This window comes from Protopterus annectens, chromosome 2.part2 (assembly GCF_019279795.1).
Source record: "Protopterus annectens isolate FY-2018-M chromosome 2.part2, PAN1.0, whole genome shotgun sequence".
Taxonomy (NCBI): domain Eukaryota; kingdom Metazoa; phylum Chordata; order Ceratodontiformes; family Protopteridae; genus Protopterus; species Protopterus annectens.
In genome coordinates this window covers 837,509,736-837,531,772 of record NC_056730.1, presented here as the reverse complement: position 1 = coordinate 837,531,772, position 22,037 = coordinate 837,509,736, and the positions used below count along the sequence as shown (strand labels likewise).

The 22,037-nt window shown below is 39.3% G+C and overlaps 1 protein-coding gene across 1 annotated transcript in view; it reads left to right on the top strand.

Moving 5' to 3' along the window:
- Positions 1-16,392: 16,392 nt before the first annotated feature.
- LYSMD3 (LysM domain containing 3) overlaps positions 16,393-22,037 on the top strand; it is a 262,702-nt gene continuing 257,057 nt past the window's right edge. Inside the window, exon 1 of the mRNA XM_044064181.1 lies at positions 16,393-16,595. The gene's annotated coding sequence lies outside the window, so the exon portion shown is untranslated. The remainder of the gene's footprint in view (positions 16,596-22,037) is intronic.

The following is a 22,037-nucleotide window of genomic DNA, read 5'->3' as shown; positions in this document are numbered from 1 at the left end:
TCTTCCTTTTCTACCTTGCTAAGTGGCATGATACCAGTGGCTATTAATGGAAGAATCTGTGCACCATCTACCTAAGGTTGGGAACTCGGTACCTTTTAGGATGATTACTATAATATATGTATTGAATTATTGTTGAACAATATTTTAACACTGTGTCTGCTTAGATCTAGGATATGATCAGAACAGTAGAGGATTCCTTGGCACTTCTTACGATTGTTATATTTCAGATGGTGCAAGCTGGATGCAATTGTCCCAGTAGGTTGCAGTTGTCTATAATATGTCAAACAGTGTTACAGCTTTTTGAAGTTTAAACTATTGTGAACTCTGTAAATGCTCATTCATTTTGCATTTCTCTTCTTTGAGTGAGTTTCTGTTCTATGTACAATGTATGTTAATGATGAGTCACATTATGTAAATATATTTAATATACTTTGACCAATTGAAACACCTGCAGTCTCCAAGACTGGATTATATTACACATTATGTTAAAATCATTGGCATTTGGTTAGTAGACTCCATCCATGGTTTATAATATCTGGCTTTGTTTAAATTGCACAGCGATTTTTCTCATCAATACATAGCAGATGCTGTGACCAAATGGACAACCTTATTTCTTCTTTGCTGTGCTTTATGCTATGCTTGCATGTTAACAGGAGAGCTCTCACTAAGTGAGGAATGGCTGTCCAGTAGGTGCCAGTTTGAACACTGGTACACAAACTTTATGCCATACTGGTGCTTATTTGCACTGCATTCACCCTGACCCCAGTGTTGGACCAACAGAAACAGCCAAATTCACCCACGCACAACCCTCTTTTCCCATTTTTTCACATGGCATTAAAGCATCTTTGCACGTAATAACACATCTCTCAAAGGTGCTGTTAGGTGGGATGCATACAGTGTCTTTAAAAGTACCCAAGAACAAAATGTCATTGTTAACTGGAGACGCACACTTGCATTCGTGTTTATGAATGAGAAGGAAGATGGTTTAAGGGTGTGCACACACAACAAAGTATTAGTTTAAGGGTGTGCACACTTATGCAACCAGCGTATTGTACGTTTTTTATTTTTTATATTTTTCCCCTAACAGATTGGCTTGTTTTTCAATTGAATTGTACAGGTTATAGGTCACATTAAAGGTGGGAAATGTTTTGAAATGATTTATTGTGGTTTCATTTTTTTATATCACAAAAACCTGGCATTTTAACGGGGGGTGTAAACTTTTTATATCCACTGAATATCAGATGTTTTGTCTGTGTCTACAGTTAAGCCATACATCCCTGATATATCTGATGACTGCAACTGTCACATTTGGTATCTTGTTTTAGCTTTTCTAGCCTTTTTGTAGTCACTAGTTGATTTGTCACAATGCTCTGCACATAGGCAACAACATCTTCAGTATCAGACGGTGTCTGTCAGGTATTTAACTTCTGGATAACATACCAGTCACAATTAATTGTTTTCTAGGAGCATACATTTCTCTGGCATTGAAAAGTCTCAGTTTCATAGGCAGTCATTAGCATTTGAGTGGGACCTTATCCAAATTGTAGGAACTAATCAATTAATCAGTGGAACCAGTGGCTTATGGTCACTCTGGAGTTGGAAACTCTCTAGCCACAATAAGTACCTTGAGAACATCTCACCTATCCATACACTCAAGAAGCACTCTTTCTTTTGTCTGCAAATATCTCTGTTCAACATAATTCTGGAACAATACATGACAGGTAATAAAACTTGTCCTTCCAGCTGGGTTGAATTAGCACCTAGGCCAATGCCACTGGCATCAGCCCTCACAAATGTAGCCTTTGTAACATCAAAGGAGGTGAGCACCAGAGTAGACATTAGCATTTGCTTTGCTGAAGGTATGAGCTTGAGTATTCCCCCATGGCCAAGACACATCTTTCTTTAGTAAAGTTGTCAGTGGATGTACCACTATGATCTGGTATGATCTTGCCCAAGAAATGTATCATACCTAGGGCCTGACATAGCTCAATTACACATACTGGGTTTCTTTTAGCTTGTGCTGTAACTTTGCTCACATGTGGTCTGATTCCATTAGCACTTATACTGTGACCAAAATATTGGATCTCAGACTCTCCAAAACAATGTTTGTGTTTATTCAGTTTCATAACTGAGTTATTAATGGTTTGGAGCACTGCCTCTAGTCTCATGGCATGTGTTTCTTTATCCAGGCCAAACATTAGCACACCATCCATGGCAACAGAAGCAACTTCAAGCACTTTTCTGGACTGACTGAGCATCACATGTTGAAATATCTTCTGCAACTGAAGTTATATCAAATGACAGTCTCTTAAAACAAAACCTTCTAGTTGAAGTAATGAAGGTTGTTAGCTTCTGACTATCTTTCTCTAATGGTATCTGCCCAAACCCATTTTGAGTGTCTAATGTGAAGACTGTAATGGCATTACCCAGACTGGGTGCAATGCAAGCTGGTGTAGATAAAATAAATGTTTCTCACATAACTGCATCATTTAACTTTTCTAACTCACTCCAGATTCTTACACTTCCATTATTTTTAATGACTGATACCATGGGAACGCACCATTCTGACAGTTCAGATACACTTTCAATCACAACAAGTGCTTGAATATGTTTAAGTTCTGTCTCTACTTTGGACAGTATAGGATGTAGTCAAGGCATATGGGAGAGTGTCTGCCTTCAACTTTATCTCTGTTGGTTCACAGCTAAGAAAACCAGCTTCAACAAACACATTCACATTAATTTTGTTTATTCTAGTAATCAGCCCCAGCTCACATGCCACAGCATGAGCAGGTTATGTATGCATAGACTTTTGAGAACAAAGACAAGACTGTGTACTTATGCCCTTCCCACTGCATGTCACACGAATTTGCCTACAGGGCTACATATTTCCAGTTCTGCTTCATACAGCTGTGGATGCTTCTGCTAAGTAGTATGTGATACTACTGCAACATCAGCTCCTGAAACCATCTTACTGAGGTTCAATAAATTTGGAGTTTGACTTGCCTTTCTGATTTAGTGTTAGCCATAGTAGTCACTGAACCCATTAAAAAGTTTTCTGAATACTTTTCTCAGTTTTATTCTCAATGGCCACTTCTTTTCCTAGTTTATTTTTGCAAATGACAGCCAAATGTCTCATCTTTTTAAATTTCTTATACCTTCCGATACATGTAGCACACTACTCTGACTCAGCATGTAAAAAGTTACACCTCATGCATTTGCCACGCTTGCTATAACCCTGCTTCTCACTCGCATTTTTATTTTAACCAGTATCATGCTTTTTGCTGAATTTGCAATTTTCTTTGCATTTTATCTTATGGACATCATTTGCTCTACTCATATTAGCATTTTATCTCCTGACTAGTTCAGTTTTTCTAGTAATTTGAATTGCTTTTTCCAAAGATAAATTTTCTTCTAGCAGTAACTTTTGAGACACTTCAATATCAGCCAACCCAATCACAAATTCTATCGCTATAATTTGTTCTTTTGTTTCATCAAACCACAGTTTCAGATGGTTCATACAATTTCATGACAAAAGTTTCAATTTGATCTTCTGTAGCTTGAACACATCTGTGAAAGCATGGCCTTTCATAAATAATATTTATTTTTGGCACAGCATACCCTTGTATAAATAATATTTTTTTTTTTGCACAGAATGTTCATTGGGCTTATTTATTACTTATACATCTATAATACTCTGGACCTCAGAAAGTAAAATGAACTGTAAATGGCTTCCACTGCTTTTCCCCATAGCATGAGTTGTTTACCTAAATGCCTTCATTTTCTTTACAGATCTTGTCTGAAATTTGAAAATATGCAAATCTCTACCTCGATGGCCAGAAAAATGGTTTTGTGATATTGAACAGTTCCAGTAGGTTCCTGATGGGTATTTCAGTAAACACTGAGTTACTGCAGGCTAAAAGACTGACAATTGCTGAAATGGCTTTATTAACCATTCTTTTCTGAGAATGGTGGAAAGAGAAATACCAATGAAGATTCAGAAGTGAAGATGAGGTTAGCACTCACATATTCCAGTAATATTGGGATGGTATGTGATATTATTAAATGTAACTGGCCTTGCTTATTGACGGATGATGAAATTAAGAGTATCGTCGAACTTTCTCTGGCTTTTGCTTTTAAGAACACTGCCTCCTTGAAACAAAAATGATGTTATTTGAGAGAAAGGAAATTCAGTAGAATATCGGATAGGCTAGGGACATTTCCCTGCCATTCCCGCAAAGCTTGTCAACATATTTCTAAGAATAATTATTTGTTACATCGAGGTACAGGAACAATGTTTAAGTTTAACTCATATGCGGACTGCACCAGCACTGGTCTGGTTTATTTGGCCACATGTAAAAAATGTCCCAGTTTTTATGTAGGAATGACAGCCAGGAGGTTAAAAGACACAGTATTAGAGCATTTAGGAGACATAAGAAGGGATGTGCCTACCAATGCTCTGAATAAACATATTAAGCAGAAAGAAGGACACACATTTGAGTTTATGGTACTATGTACTTTTAATGTGAATCCCAGGGGATGGAATATTTAGAACAGGTTAGAAAAAGAGGAATTACACTGAATCATAACTCTACAGGCTGACAAAGGATTTGGCTTGAATGAAAGTGTACCTTTAAAACCCCTTCTGCTAACACAGAGTCTGATTCATTGATTGTTTGCAACTGGAATTGTTTTAATTGGTTAATTAGGTGCTTAGATCTATATTTAAGAGTGTTTATCATTTGTATATTTCATGGTCTGATGAAGTTTTGTACGAAAGCGCTTACCTTGAGTCTTGGAATAAATTAATACTTTTCTTAAAGCCTTGATTTTCATATTTTCAGCTTGGACTGTATTGTTGTTATCTAAGTTTGCAAATGACTGTAAACTAAATGTAGTTCAATTTTCCATTAATTCATAATTGCTCCAGCATGGGTCAGATCATGTTAACTACTGGTGCTAGGATAATGGTCTCACATTAAATGTGAAAAAATATATGGTTTAGTTGTTGTTGTTGTTGTGTCTTTCAGCTTTTCCCAGTTAGGGGTTGCCACAGCAGAACTCCAGTCTGCTAATGATTGGCAGTAGATTTTTACGTGCTGAGTTGCCATCTCTGATGCACAACCTTCAACGAAGTTACGCCCATTCACGCATGTCCCAACGCAGAAGACGCTCTAGCTGAGAATCAAACCGGACAGTGTCTTACTGTGAGGCGACAATGCTACCACGGCACCACCACCGCAATATATAGTGAATGTTGTTAAACAAAACACCATACTGTATAACTGACAGGCTCCTCAAAAAAGACACTGTTCTAAGGGGTCTAGGCACTCTTGTTGAAAGTTCCTCATCTTTTGATCAGCATGTCTCCAATGTAGTTCAGAATACTTTCTATCTGGCTCATTTAATTTCCAAAGGCATCTCTTATAAAACCAAAGGCATCTTAATTCCCATTTACTCATACCTTACCAGATCCATTGTTGAATATAATGACCATTTTGGTATGCATTTTCCTAAGCCTATCAGTCATCTTCACAAATACCTAACTAAAAAAGATTAGTGGCCTCAAAAATATTAGTTATTAGGACAGGCTGGCAGCCTTCTCTCTTGGTACTTAGTTTCTTATATTATCTTCCATGGGAACTGCATCTAGCCTTTTAAGCCAAGAAAGATCCAACCTTTTATGACCTACTGTTTCTCTGCAGAACAAATAGTTCCTCAAATACCCAGTTAAGGAACTCAACCTTAATCAAAAAATAAATAACATACATCTGAGTGATAGATTAATATCCTAATGTATTCCCCATAACAGGAGCAAACTTCCACTAAACATCAAGCAAAGTAGCACCTTTGCAACCTTCAAGGTATATCTAGATAGTTGGATAGGTAGCCTCAAAATTTCAACAGTCTATCTTGTATTGCCCTTTTAGAGGTTGAGGCAATCTTTTGAATATGGATAATTAGCTAGGCTTATAAGGGTCTGTAGACTGACTGCTTAGTACTTACATATGAACTTATGAACCTATCCCATTCTCCCATTTCCTCACCATTTATATGAATAAAACTGGTAGGGACTTTGCGGGAAAGCAGTGCCCAAATCTCATAACTGTCGCCATGCTGCACTGCTCTGTTCTCCAGTACTGCTATTTGTGTGAGCAGATTTCTTAATAAGTGATTGCTGTGAATAAATGCTTCCAGTTACATCAATAATTAGCTTAGAACCATGCCATGCAACTCAGCCTGATCACATTAGCCATTGTGCAGAAGCGTAAGGCATGTTTCTGAATAGCTCTTCTACAAGTAATTGAGTCTGAAGTGCTCAAAGACCACTGTCTCAAAGCCAAGAATTTGAGCAACTTGTAGATCATACCGGTTGCTGCTCGTGCTTAGACTCAAATGAGTTCAGGTAAACAGCTGCTGCACAGTACTCAAACACATTACTTAAGACTGAGTTAGGAGAGTGCAGCAGCCATAGAGAAAGAGTGGGAAGGGTGAGAGTGTAGATTAGGGCAGTGATTGGGTAGATGATTTAGATTTTAGGAAGCAGAATTTTAAAGTTAGGGAATAGGGGGAGAGTTTTAGAGTTAGTGAGCAGGAAAGGAGTTTTAGGGCTAGGGAGTAGGAGAGGAATTTTAAAGTCAGGGAGCAGGAGAGCAGTTTTAGGTTTAGGGAAGGGGAAAGGAGTTTAGGGTTGTGGACCAATGAGGAATTTAGGTTTAGGGAGGGGGGTTGGAGTTTTAGGTTTAAGGAGCAATCAAGTATTTTAGGTTTAGGGAAGGAGAGTGAGTATCTATTTGGCAGAAAAGTGAAGTCCAGCCCTTTACAAAGGTTGTTGCCATGGTTTATTCTGCAAAATGTCATGCTTCCATAAAAAAGACCCACTTTCAACATTTGAAAAGGTGGTGATCCTACTATGTGTCTGTCACAGTGTGTGTGTGTGTGTGTGTGTGTGTGTGTGTGTGTGTGTGTGTGTGTGTGTGTGTATGTGTTCATATATATGTGGTCAGTATAGGTGGAATTCAGAAAGATTTGTACCCCTTGCAGTAACTATTCTGACTCAGAGACAGCCCTACCACTGGGCTGTGATTGCAGCCTACCCTAAATGATACTGAGGTGACCCAGCGAAGCAGCCTATAATAATTTGTCATGTGGTCTCCCCCTAAAAATGCCTGTGGTAAGTCATTTACACAGCTTGGTGACTCAGAGGATCTCTTGGTTGCTTAAGTTACCATGGCCAGCTGCGTTAATGAACATGAACTAAAGTTCATATTTAACCATTACTTCCAGTGGGTATAATCATGTAAGTGCTGAGGAGCTTAGCAGCAAGGTAGTAGTGGTGTGTGTGTGGGAGTGTGTTTGTGGCTGCATGTGTGAGTGCATGTAGAACGATGAGTGGCCTCAGGTGTGTGTGTGGGGGGGGGGGCTGTCACATCTCTACACTCTCCTAGACAAATAAGCAAATCCTGCAATATCAGTGGGTGGGGAACACTCGAGTAGCGAGTAACCATAAAAATAGTATTCCTATTCTTTCATAATACAATTACTAAGGCTTTGCTTTTGACTCTTCCCTCACCTTCAGCATTCATACTCACAATATAGTTAATAAAGTACTGACACTGCTAAAATTAAGCTATAGAATATCTCACCTTCTCCCTGCTGCTCACATTTCTTTTTCTAAAAATGTTCTTCTTCTATAGCTAGAATATGACCTACTACTACTAGTCCTTCATTCCTCTTACAATACCCACAGCTTCAGACTGCTGAAAACAAAATTTGCAGATTCGCATTACTTGCAGGCCCTTGTACCCACACTGCAGCCTTCTTAAAGAAGTCAACTGGCCACCTGTAACTGAAAGATGTACCTACCTAGTAGGTACACTGATATGTAATGCTTTAAATGAAGGATACTGTTCCGCCTTAAGGAGAAAACTCAGAATTAGAGAGCAGTCATACACTTTAAGAAGCAGCCAAGAAAATGTTATTTCATTGAGACCCCCTTTCAAAACACTTATTGTATAGTGTGTATTCACAAGCCTGCCCTGCCCTATGGAACATTCTATCAACAGAAATAAAATGTTAAGATACTCTTCAAGGGTTTAAGTCATCCGTGGCAGATTATCGCCAAAGTGAACTACTTTGTAAGTGCTTCAGGGGTAATGGGCATTATGGTTACCCAGTCCTTGATCACTCAACCCAGACCACACCCTAATACGGGAGCAATACTTTAAGCTGATGCATACCCAAAAATGGAAGTATATATATTATATATAGAAGTACAAACATAGCATTTAGTGTGGCAATCAGTGTTGATGGCTCATTACAGCCGAGTGCTCCTCCAGGCATTTCTGCAGTTACCTCTTACTGCTCCTCTAGGCATCAAATATTACTTGTTCATATTTGCATTAATAATTCTAAAACCACGCTACATACAAGGTATCAGAATATTTTATCTTGAAGCATACATGATGGCAAACACAATTCTATTGATATTTGACCTCTGTCGATGAGTATTTGTTAGAACTGCAAGGTGATAACTTAATTTTATAAAGGCTCAAGCCACACCCACTGGGAGTTAAAGGTACACACTCAAAAAAGCTGTACTGGAGGGAATGACATCAACTTGTGTTAGGGCAAGCATTGATTCTCATTGGCCAGGTAGCTGAATTAGCTTAGTCTGCATAACTGTCTGTTAATGTGATTTCCTATATTTGTCAGTATTTACGCTGTACTAATAAGGACAGAAAAAATCCAAAACATGGCATGTCTACACTTAGTTAATTTACTGGTTTGACTGTACCAATAATTACTTAAAAAGTAAAAAGTCATGTGTATTCAGATGCCATGTAGCTGAAACACTGGTACAGCTTTAAGGGATCATTTGCATATATCCTATGGGCTTCCACTGCAGCAGGTTTACAGTATTACATACTGAAGAGTCTAGAGTGGCTGTGTCTTTCCTGCAGTTTTTACTGAATGGTATGTCTGTGTGACTTTTTATCCTTTAATTTGAATTTTACAAAATATGGACATACATAAATAAACACACACACACACACACACACAGATATATTCACATACATACATGGGTGTGCTTTTAATAAGTGAAGCTCCCAAATGTCGACATTTTTTTTTACATATTTTGGTCAACAAAATATGTGAAATTTACATTCCCCAGGGTTGGAGAATATGCCCTTTCACAAGTATTTTACAGTCTCAGAGTTAGTGTATATAATTATCAGGGGGTGTGGGGTGCAAAAACAGTAGATTTCTTTTGCACAGACTGAATTTGTGCTTCAGAGCATGTATGTTAGGATGTTGATATTTTATTTTCGACCTTTTACAGTTGATGTTTTTAGTGTCAATCTTCTGAAGTTTAGATCATCTTCAGTAGATCCATCCATCCATCCATCCATCCAAACACACACACACACACACACACACACACACACACACACACACACACACACACACACACACACACACACGAAAACAACAGGAAAAATGGCAAAACAACCAGCAATAGATCCACTCAGAGTGAAAGAAGAGTTTATTGCACTTTATCACCTCGGCCAAAGAGCCTTCAAAAAGTAACAAACATTCTAAAGATTCCCCTATATAGGGAAATCTTTAGAATGTTTGTTACTTTTTGAAAGCTGTTTGGCCGAGTTGCTAAAGTGCAATAAACTCTTCTTTTCACTCTAAGTGGATCTATTGCCGGTTGTTTTGCCATTATATATGTGTTTGCAGTGCATCTTTTAAAATTATTCTGAAAGCTTACATATCAGTGCATATTAAGCAAGAAAGAGACAAGGCTTCAAGCTAAAGGCAGCTATAATTTGTGTAATGTTATGATTGCATTGCTGAATTTTATGTATGATGACTCAATATGAAAATGGTCTGAAACTTAGGATAAATAACTTTTCAAGTAAGCAAGGTGGGGCATTTTTATGTAAATGTAAAATTTTGCAGGGCCATGAGCATAGCTATGGTGGGAGAAAGGGGCAGTTGTCCTAGATGCCTGGCCTTACTCTTTAGAGAAAGGAGGAGCACCAGACTGCAGAGGGTCCCCTTTTCTGAGCTGTCACTCAAAGTGTGAGACCATAAAACATTGGCATGGACTTTAGGAACTGGCACAACCTCCTTAGAAAAGGGAAGGAGTGTCAGATCAGACAAGAGACACTTTTTTTTCTATTTGCTCTCACACAACCTATGGCCATAGGGAGTTAATATGGCATAGGACTTTAGGACATAAAATTCCTCATTTTAGAGAAGGGAGGAGTGTCAGATAGAAGAAGGAATACGTTTTTACTTCTGTTCCTCAACTTACTGTTGCAGGGATGTAGCACGGCAAGCTGCAGCAGATGCCCAGTGAGCCAGCTATGTCTCCAAGCAGCTAAGTGACGGAATGTATTTGCATTGTTCTAATTTAGTATTCATTTGAGCTGTTTTTTTTTTTTTTTTTTTAATTAAAAGCTTTCTAAGCTTTTTATTAAACCACAGCCCAAATAAATTTAGTGTATTGCATCCTGATGTCACTATAAGCAAAGATAGCACTCTGTCCATAGACTGTAATGGGTATACCTCTGTGGATAAGTGGCAGTGCACCCATTAATGTCTAGGGCACTTCTGGCTTTCACTGCCATGATGTCAATGAGATTTAAATTTACTTTAAGATCCGTAGCATAATGGTAGGGAAAACAGTACTGTAAAAATTTTTTACAGCGTCCATGGAGCGAAAATGCTGTTTGGCACTTCATGCACTACCTGATGTAGTGCAAAGAAATTATACATTACCAAATCATTTTAAGTGTTTCAGATAAAAAAAAGTTCTGTGCAATTATTCAAGGAAAGCTATGACATATATTTTTATTCTAAAATCTCAAGATATTTACTGTTTTTTATGTTTTCTTCTCAGGACACAATGGCCCATTGTGCTGTGTAAATTGTAGCAGGTGGTATCTCTACCAAAACTAAGTCAGGATCTGGTATTAATTCAAGTCTCGTCAAACTGGTAGAATCATTGGCTATGCTACAAATGGTCCACTGGATTAATAGTCTAGTATGAACATATGAACCTTCCAATGAACAAATGTGCAACAACAGTAGTCCTGTGGTCATATCTCTTAACTGTCCATGATTTTCAGGGAGATCCCTGAGTTTGACTGAAATTTTTGTTCAGTCAAATTCTTAATTCTCTTAATCTTTCCTAAAACTGATGACTTTTGGAAAAAAGGTTGGTGAATTACACTTAATAAATAATGACAATAATTAGAGATACATACTTCTTTTACTTCCGAAAATGTATATTAATTTATATTTTCTTATATTGGCAATGATTCAAGTTAATAATACAAATATTTTAAAAGTGTCCCAGATTATTTCTAGATTTGGTCCTGATTCTGGTAAGATTTGTCCCCAAATGGTTGTGAGTTATAACCCGGTAGTGCTTTACTGTTTCAACTTTCATGTGCAGAATTTATTTCAAGAATAGTCACCACCCAGATGCACAGACTCAAACTCAACCCAAGACCCACACACATTAGCCAAACATCACTGCTTACTGTTGATGGGTTATGCTACATTATGAATATTCATTGCTGGCCTTACTAGTCTTATCTGCAAGGCCATGGAGTGAAGCATCATAGACCTTATCAACAAAAATATAGGTAATCTCCAAGCGCTCGACCCTACACAGTTTAAATTTGTCACAGGGAGATCATTCCTGTTAAACCTGGTGGACTTCTTCGAGACCATAACCAGAGCCCTGGATGAGAGGAAAATTGTGCATACAGCCTACCTGGACTTGGCTAAAGCTTTTGACACCACCCACTCAGGCATTATTGACAAACTCACCCAGTTAGGTATTAACCCTTATATCGTTAGGTGGGTCGCTAACTGGCTCACTGATAGAACCCATACAATCAAAATAAGGGAATCCACCTCCAACAGCAGACCCATAACCAGTGGTGTTCCACAGGGATCTGTTCTGGGACCTCTGCTGTTTGTAATCTATTTCTGCAAAGTACAAGCAAAAACTAAAGGTCTGTGGCTGACAAAGTTTGCTGACGACTGCAAACTGGGAGCGGTCACAGAATCTCCAAACGATGTTGTGACACTGCCAGCCCAGCTGTCTGGAATTTCGTAATTAATTCTATGTCATTTGTGAATATTAATATGATTCATATGCTTGCCTTACAAATGTTTTTGACTACAGTATATGTTATGTGTATATTAAACTACTCGTTCAGACGTGTGTGTTGAACAGGTTTGTACAGTACTGAGCGTCAAGGATGTGTCCACATTGTACCCTACTGGAAATGAACAGAAATATATACAAACTATATACCTGTGCAATATGTTTTAATAGTAGAAACTGAAACATACAGAGTTAAATTGCAAAACATCAAGAAAATAAGTTGAAATTAAAGTGTTTTACGATTCTGTTATCTCTCAGTTCAATTCAGCAGCAGACACAATGTCTAGAGCTAGAAGTTTTTCTATTGTCTGAAAAGAAAAGTAATTATTTTTCTTTCGGATTTTCCCAGTTAGGGGTTGCCACCTGTCCCCCTCATGACTGGCAGTAGAGTTTTACCGTGTCGAGTTGCCAGCCCAGCGCCCGACCTTCCACGGAAGGCAAATACACGCATGCACTCACGCCTATGGCCAATTTAGAGTGTCCAATCCACCTACAGCATGTCTTTGGGAGGAAACCGGAGCACCCGGAGGAAACCCATGCGACCACAGGGAGGACATGCAGACTCCACACAGAAGGCACCCCAGCCGAGGATCGAACCAGAGAACCTCTTGCTGTGAGGCGACAACGCTAACTGCTGCACCACCGTGGCTGCCTTTGAAAAGAAAAGTAATTACTAAGTTTAAAATGTAAAGTGTTTGATTGCTTTCAGAATTTCAAGTTCTCCATTTCTCTGAGAGATATGTACTTCTCACACAGAGATGTTAAAATTCTGTTAGTAACTCTTTGGCCTGGGAACTGAAGTCGGGTAATAAAAAGTGATGTTATCCAAGCTAACCCAGCAGTAATGTTTATTATTAATTTAAGAACTCTCTTAGAGAGAGACTGGGCATTTTGTATCTTGTCTTGGACTTAGAAACATCCACTCAGCACTTCTGCCTGCGTGTTGTCTGTAAGTAAGACTTAGGGCATAGTATCAGTTTTAGAGATAGATAAGAATACTAAGAATATAGTAAAGATTAGTTTAGATGTTTTCTGTATTTATGTGAGACTGTCCTGCAATGTTATTTAAAAATATTTCCTGTGATTCTGAGCTCTGAAGTACCTGTGTCTGTTTTCTGAGTATTGTCTTGTTGTTTTATTATTTATTATTAAATATATTTAAACCTGTCTTTGTGGCTGATATTTGTGAGCCATATTTAAGCTTCTAGAGCACTTGCATACATATTTGGTGACACTGTACAGGCCACTCCTAAATAACCTTACTCTTGGTCAGACTACCATTTGGATTAATAGTAGCATTACACAGTAGGATTGGTCACCCTTTGTAAGGGCCTTATAGTAGCTGATAAGTAAGGGTGGATGGTGGCAGCTGGTACTACCCTATAGTCTGGGCAGAAGGGGGCATAGCTAGTAAACCTGTGCCAGCCTTTCCCGGGTGTGTGTGTGTGTGTGTGTGTGTGTGTGTGTGTGTGTGTGTGTGTGTGTCAGCTACCTGGGCAGGGACATAAAGCACTGGTTGGACAGAGAGGGTGCTGGAGGTCTTAGCTTGGCCACTCGGCTGAGATCGTAACCCTATAGCTGTGCCAGTGGGGAGTCTTACTGGGGATCTGGAGAAAGGGAGAAACCAACCCCAGACCGACTGTGTTCTCTGTGTGCTCTTAAGGGAAATTGCACTTTACTGTGTGTGTACTTGTAATCCTCCCATTATGTACATCCCTCACTGTTGCCAGTGGTGAGAACTAAGGCTCTTTGATTACTGGGCCAGTGCAGGGGCGTCACAGATGTCAACATCTTACAAGACAGTCTTATACAAACAAATGATTGGTGCCAAAGTCACGGTCTTAAACTCAATGCAAAAAATGTATCATCCCTTTCTGTAAGAGTGATGTTCCTGCTAACTACCACATCAGTGGAAACACCCTAAGCATGCACTCACTGCTGAGAGATCTGGACGCACAAGTTGACAGCAGCGTTACCTTTGATCACCATGTCTCCACAGTGGTGAGAAGGGAATGCTATATTGCTTATCTCACAAGTACTGTAAGTGCATTGCCTCCAGTAAAAAGAAGGTATAACCTTTCTGTATTCTTCCCTCATCAGGCCAGTAATTGAGTACAATACCCCTTTTGGTATGTATGTTTCCTGGCATCTGCAGCAAATGGAGAGACCACAAAAGTTCCTCACAAGGAGAATTCAAGGTACTCAGCATCTGAACTATGTGGATCGGCTGAAATCACTGTCACTTTACTCCGTTTCCTATAGACTACTCAGAGGCAATCTCTGCCTTGTGTATAAGACAATCTCTGACTCTGCTTTATTGGAAATGCTGCATATCTGTAAGTCCAATGGCTCATGAGTTACTCGCTCTAAACACCTTAACCTGGTATGTGACATTAATAGACCCTGCTGGAGGGACAGATTTGTCTCCCACAGTTTAACCCACCTGTGAAACAGACTCACAATTCATGTCAAGTAGAGTAGTTCTTTGGCCCTCTTCAAGCGCAATCTGGACGATTGGTTGGGTAACCGTAAATTCATCCCAGGGATTCCACCTGTGTCTCTCTTGGACAGGGACAATAGGTGCTGATTGTGGAATCAAGGGCAGAACTTGGCTAGGCTTGTAAGGGCTAGTAACTTCCTATGATCCTACAATCCTATACTAGTAAGCTTGGCAATTACTATTCATATGGTATTCTATCGTGTCTGCAAGAGTTAGCATCAAATTCTAGGAATACGTACTAGTAAACAGCAGTGTAGCGAATGCTGAAATAAGCAAGTCCCACATTAGTTTCACATAGATGGTATATCTTTAAGAAAAGCTTTAAGTGCTTAGAACAATATTGGTTGTGCTTCGATTCCTCTGTCCAACTTTCCAAGTCTGTTTGGTCCATACCTTTCAACTGTCCAGATTTTTACTTCATACTTTTCATCTGTTCCTCATAAATTCTGTGATTTTCTGTCAATTCATTGAGGAATGAAGTCTCTAAATAATGACAGTCATTTGAATTTCAGACTTCATATCCTTCAGAAAGTGCATGTTAAAGCAGAATCTGTTATTCTATCAACTTTCAAGTTTCCAAGAGCAAGATTTAAAATCTATCCCTGATTTGTCCCCTCCCCCATTATTTTTGGCTTTGTCCAGATTTCCTATGCTTAGAGGAGGAGAGACAAACACCCCAAAACAGGGATAATTTTTAAATATTGCTCTTAGATCTATGGATGGGAAACACTGCCCTTGTACTAATGAACACATGCAGCTCCTAAATGCTTTATCCCATGCATGGGTCCCCATGATCCCAGTTATTCTCATTAGGGGTCATTAGGGGTAATATTGACCATGTGATGGGTAAGGCCAGTCCGAGGGAGGGCTAGCCACACAGCGGTCTAAATGATTGTCACTGTTGAAGTGATACCCCGACCCCATGTACAATATGTGGAAAAACGGGAAAAGGGGGATTGTGGATGGATGGGTGGGTAAGGCCTGTCTATAAACAAGTGGGATAGGTTATTTTGAGCACATAAAGGGAAATTGGCTAGGCTTAAAATGACCCACAAGGGCAGCTAGCCAAGTACTTACCTCTGAACCTATAAATATATGAAGTTGCTAGAATAAAAGGTGTTGTGTTAGCATGCATGTTCTGAAGGATATGAAGTCATTATCTCAAATAACTGTCATTATTTAATGATTTCACTTTTCAATGATTTGCAAAAAAACTCAAATTTTATGAGGAACTGACCAACAATCTATACAGTCTGCGAAAATCTATATAGCTGAGAGGTATGCGCCTAATGTTTCAAGCTGTGTGACACACAGAAAGCTCACTATGTGACCAACTTACTAGTTGCTGTTTGTCTTTCGAGCAAAAATAAATTACCTTGAGTGGTAGAATTCTGCAGTACAGTTCATTAAAGTTTACAGAGTTTATAATGTCTCTTTGGTTACCTGCTCTTTTCTACTGTTACTGTCACTCGCCGTAGTTTTTGAGTAGTATTCAACATTCTTAATTGAAACAGAAAGAGTTGTGTGATCTTTGGTATTCAAATTTCACGTTAATTAGATTACATATATTTTGAGGGGTGTATCTAACTTTTCAATGGGCCTGTGCACCTTTATCAAGGTCGGCAGGTTGAGAAACATGAATAAACATATAATGGAATAGTTCATTGCACGGTTAGCACTTTCTGAAGATGACGTAGCTGCGTTGTGTTTCGTACGCGAATGCAGCAAGCGTTCGTAGAAGACAGTTACGTGAATTATAGTTTTCTTCACGATTTGCCGTCTTTTAATAGGGAATAGTGGCGGCGGTTGAAGTTTTTTGTGTTGTATGACACGTTTCAGTTATGGAATTTAGCAACGGGACTTGCTGCAGACTAATCCCAGGAAAAGTAAACATTAGAAGAAGTAAGGCAATAGATTGTGTTGTTATGGTATTACAGTTCACTGGTGCTCTGTAGTAAAGTAACCTGCTTTGTTTTGTCAGCTTATAAGAGATGCACCCTTGTAAATTAAAGTGCTGACTTTCTCTTATGATTCTGTTGTAAAGATGCTTTACTATACAGTGACCTCTACATTTTTATGAAGGGCGCAGTCTTGTCTGAACCTTTATATTTTACTATCAGCTGGGTTGTTTTAAAATTGCTGACACTGCTTTAGCTGCATTATGCTGACGATCTTTTTGGTTTTAAGATGGGTGAAAACCTTGTTTTATCACGCTTGTCATAGAGATTCTACTTGGTTTTAAGGAGCGGTGTATTTTCACAAGCGGTAAGATAAGCATCTGGTTTGCTACTGCCGATGTGGCAATGGCGCCATGTTGTTCAGGGGGATATTAAAGCAACTGGTTGCAGTGTGCGAGGAAGTGAGCTGAGAAAATATCACGTGATCCGGAGTTTATGCTGTGCGGAGCACTTGTGCAATCTTTTCGATAGTTTGTAATCATACACCTTTAAAACATGTATATTCCTTTTGGTAACAACTTTATGAACAGCTCTCAAAGTCTTTGCTTAAGAATCCGAGACAAAGTCAAAGGTAGTGGAGAGGGAGGCACATTTACTGAAGAGGTTAGTCTAACAAAGTGTCATACTTCTCTGTCAACGTAAGAAGCCTAGGCAAAGCCTAAGATAGGAACGGATTTTAAATATTGCACTAATAATTTTATTTATTTATTTTATTTTACATTTGTTGACCGGGCTAGTCTAACTGGATACATGTCAATTTTCAGTAGAGGCCCGGGGAGAAAAGCTCCACTTTAAACTAAATAAATCAAGACAAACAAAAGTCCATGCAGTATATAAAGTACATATACTTGAGGAATTTCTTCATCAACTTGAGTTATACAGTACTAAAAATATACAGATTGTGACTACTGAGTTTAATAAGGTAAAATACAGTATTATTACCAAGAGAAAGAGATAGATATTCAACATTAGCATATTGGGTATGAAAGTGCCTTTATAAAGATGTACATAGGTTCATAGGTTCGTACTAGGCTATCTGCCCTAGGGCATTTATAAGCCTAGCCAGAGTGTATGTGGCTTACACCACCCCTTAGGATGAGAATACTACGCCCTTTCAGGGTTTAGTTTACTATGCCTCTGTCTAGTAGTGACAAAGAGATGACCCCCGGGGTAAACCTACGATCTCCCATCCACTCGCCGAGATTTCTCTTGAATAGAGTCAGTGAGGGGCTCTGCCTAACATGGACTGGGATTCTGTTCCAGAGTGTAGGGAGCCTCTGGGTTATGAATCTGTCCCTCCAGCACGTTCTATTTATTTCTGTGTTGAGGTTTAAGTCACTTGTTCTCGTGGCTCTGATGAATTTGGATTTTCTGAGGTGGAGCATGTCCATTAATTCAGGATTGGACATGGCCTTGTACGTCAGGCACAGATCACCTCTGAGTAGGCGGTATGCGACTGAATAGAGCTGGAGTTTTTACAGTCGGGCAGCATATGACATATGTTTAAGACCCTTAATCCTCTTGGTGAGGAACTTTTGGGGTCTTTCCAACTGCTGCAGGTGTCGGGTGAGATACATCCCAAATGAGGCATTGTACTCAATCATTGGCCTGATAAGAGAAGAGTACAGGGGCACAATGACCTCTCTTGATCTAGATGTGAAACCCTTCATGATAAGGTGGGCAATATAGAAGGTCTTCCTAACCACTTTGGCAATGTGAGTGTCAAATGAGAGGTTACTGTCAACCTGGGTCCCTAAGGTCCCTGATTACCTCTTCCGTACTTAATGGATTACCGCCTATGTGGTAATTTGTCGGTACCTTGTTTTTCCCAAAGGGTATGACTATACATTTTTGGCGTTTAGCTTAAGGCCATGGCTCTGGCACCAATTATCCGCTTCTATGAGGCCTCTCTGAAGGATGTTTGTGTCCGCTGGAGTATCAATTATGGCCCAGTTTGCAGTCATCTGCGAACTTTGTCAGCCACAATCCTCCTATGTTTGCCTGTACCTCGGAAAAATAAATGCCGAACAAGAGGGGGTCCCAGGACTGAGCCCTGTGGGACACCGCCAGACTGGCTTAGAGTCTGACCTAGCTCCAGCAACTCTGACCCTGTGGGTTCTGTCCTTGAGCCAGTTTGCAACCCATCTTGTGACATATGGGTTTACATTTAAGCTGGTGAGTTTGTCTATGATGCCCGAGTGGGGTATTGTGTCAAAGGCTTTTGCAAGGTCAAGGTAGGCTGTGTGAACTGCCTTACCCTCATCAATGGCCTTAGTGACTGTTTCAAAAAAGTTGACCAAGTTCAGAAGGCAGGATCTGCCATTGACAAAGCCAAATTGGGTAGGATCCAATGTCTGTAGGTCCCCAATGTCTTTGTTTATGAGTTCCATAATGATCCTCTCCATAGCTTTGCAGACCAGGCTCGTCAGGCTTATGGGGCGGTAATTTCCAGGGTCCGTAGAAGCACCGCCTTTGTGAAGTGGGACCACTGTTGCCGTACGCCACTCTTTGGGTACGTATCCTGTGGTAAGGCTAAGATTAAACAGCAGCCTTATGTGTGGGTTTAGTTCCTCTTGGGGTTCCTGTAGCACACAGCCCGGGACACCATCCGGTCCCATTGATGCTGTGTTTTTAGCTTTAGAGAGGGCGGCTCTCACCTGGGCATCTGAGATGTTAGGGAGGCTACACTCTGCTGGGATAGTTATTTCTCCTTTTGGGGGGGAGGGGGAGGAGAAATTTGCATTGAACCTGTCTGCCAGAATGTTGGCAATGTCAGTGGGTTCAGTGTATTTTGTGTCATTTTGGACTAACTCTGAGCATATCTGGGAGTTTACACCCAGGTTTCTAACATAGCTAAAGAAGGCCTTGTGATTGTCTTTTGTGTCATTTGCGATTTTTCTCTCAAAGTTGGCCTTGGATGATTTTATGAGTGATCGTAGTTATTTGCTAGTACTGATCAGAGATGCCTTTCCTTTTAGGGATTTTGCTCTGTCATGTAGTAGCTTCCTCCTTCTGTTGTAAAGTTTGTTTATGGCTGGGGTCCACCAGACCGGTCGCCTGCCTTTGGGGGAATGGGTCTTGGTTTTATTTGGGATTGCATGATCCATGCATTCTTGAAGGTGCCCATAGAAGGCATTTGCAAAGGAATCAGCAGTGTGGGTTGTGGTTTCCACTGGCCCAGGGACCTTGAAAGATACCACTTCAGTCTTATGAAGTGTGAAGTTTGCTTTTGAGAAGTTCTTCACTGTGGTCTTTTGTGCAGGGGTGAAATGGATGTGGATTTCCAGTGAGATTAATTAGGTAACCAGAGGTGCTCTGTAGTTTTGTCAGCTTATAAGGGTACCCTTGTAAATTAAAGGGAATACTGACTTTCTCTTATGATTCTGTTGTAAAGATTAACACTATACAGTGACCTCTACATTTTTATAGAAGGGCACCAGTCTTGTCTGAACATTTATATTTTACTATCAGCTGGTTGTTGTTTTAAAATTGCTTTGACACTGCTTTAGCTGCATTATACTTTGTTGTTGACGATCTTTTTGGTTTTTAGATGGGTGAAAACCACTTGTTTTATCACGCTTGTCATAGAGATTCTACTTGGTTTTAAGGAGCGGTGTATTTTCACAAGCGGTAAGATAAGCATCTGGTTTGCTACTGCCGATGTGGCAATGGCGCCATGTTGTTCAGGGGGATATATTAAAGCAACTGGTTGCAGTGTGCGAGGAAGTGAGCTGAGAAAAGGTCACGTGATCCGCAGTTTATCCTGTGCGGAGCACTTGTGCACTCTTTTCGATAGTTTGTAATCATACACCTTTAAAACATGTTTATCCTTTTGGTAACAACTTGATGAACAGCTCTCAAAGTCTTTGCTTAAGAATCCGAGACAAAGTCAAAGGTAGTAGAGAGGGAGGCACATTTACTGAAGAGGTTAGTCTAACAAAGTGTCATACTTCTCTGTCAACGTAAGAAAACATAGGGACGGATTTTAAATATTGCACTAATAATTTTATTTATTTATTTTATTTTACTTTTGTTGACCGGGCTAGTCTAACTGGATACATGTCCATTTTCAGTAGAATACAGGGAGAAAAAACTCCACTTTAAACTAAATAAATCAAGACAAACAAAAGTCCATGTAGTATATAAAGTACATATACTTGAGGAATTTCTTCATCAACTTGAGTTATACAGTACTAAAAATATACAGATTGTGACTACTGAGTTTAATAAGGTAAAATAGAGTATTATTGCCAAGAAAGATAGATATTCAACATTAGCATATTGGGTATAAGTGCCTTTATAAAGATGTAGATTTGTTATGAAAAAGTGTATAAGATTGAGAAGTGAGATAAATATTGAGTGTATGTACATGAAGAAGTAATTACAGTCATAGTGAATGAAATAGATTGGTTAATATACAAGGTGGAAAGATAAGAGCTCACTGAAGAAGGCAAAGGTTGTTAGCATACTCAGTGATAGCATCTTGGGGAAATAAGATACTAAGAAGGGGGTGAGGGATGAATTTGCTAATACTGCAACTTGGGTTATTGGAGGAGAGTTGTAGAGTAATGTTGCTACCAAACACTTACTTGCCCACAAATACCAGAAATAATTTAGAATTAGAAAGTTGCTAGAATAACAGGATTTGTGTTGCCATGCTTTTTTTTTAATCTTTTTATTAATAAATTTCTAATAGTGTAACACAAAATGGTAACGGACAAAGCACAACCAAAACAGTGAAAGTAATATAGACTTATATACAGCAAATAACTATTTATAGATACGCCTTATGTCCTGCAAAATAGAGAAATTAACAGAGATTAACCTATAAGGATATCAAAAAAAGTATCCCAATATTTACTAAAGTGTGTACTAAGTCTTTAGGTGTATTTCTGGTATTTGTGGGCAAGTAAGTGTTTGGTAGCAAGTTGTTTAAATCCATCGCAAGTGAGTAGAGATCTTGCCTTCCCAGTTAAGGGTGATATAAAGTTTGACAAGGGGAAAAGAGTGTTATTAAAATACGAGTCTGAAGTTTGTATAATCCTGTAGAAGGGGATATGTAATATTGCGAATTTCCAGGACAAAGTCATTTTTTCATATCCTTTTTTTTTTCCAATTGTACCCTAAGGGAGCACCAGACTATAGAGCATTTGCAGCTCCAAAAAATGTGGAGCAGGTCAGCGTTGTGATTGGTACGGTGGGGAGGAGGGATAGATTTTAGAAAGTATGGCAGTGTGAGGTATGCATTGTTTAAGATCATAAGTTGGGTATAGTTAAGTTTTTTAAGGGGATTAAGTTTCAAGGAGAGTTGAATAGCTTGGGAGTTTTGGTTGGAGGTAATGGAGGGATCTTGGTCTTTCCAGTAGTTTTAAACATTGATCATTTT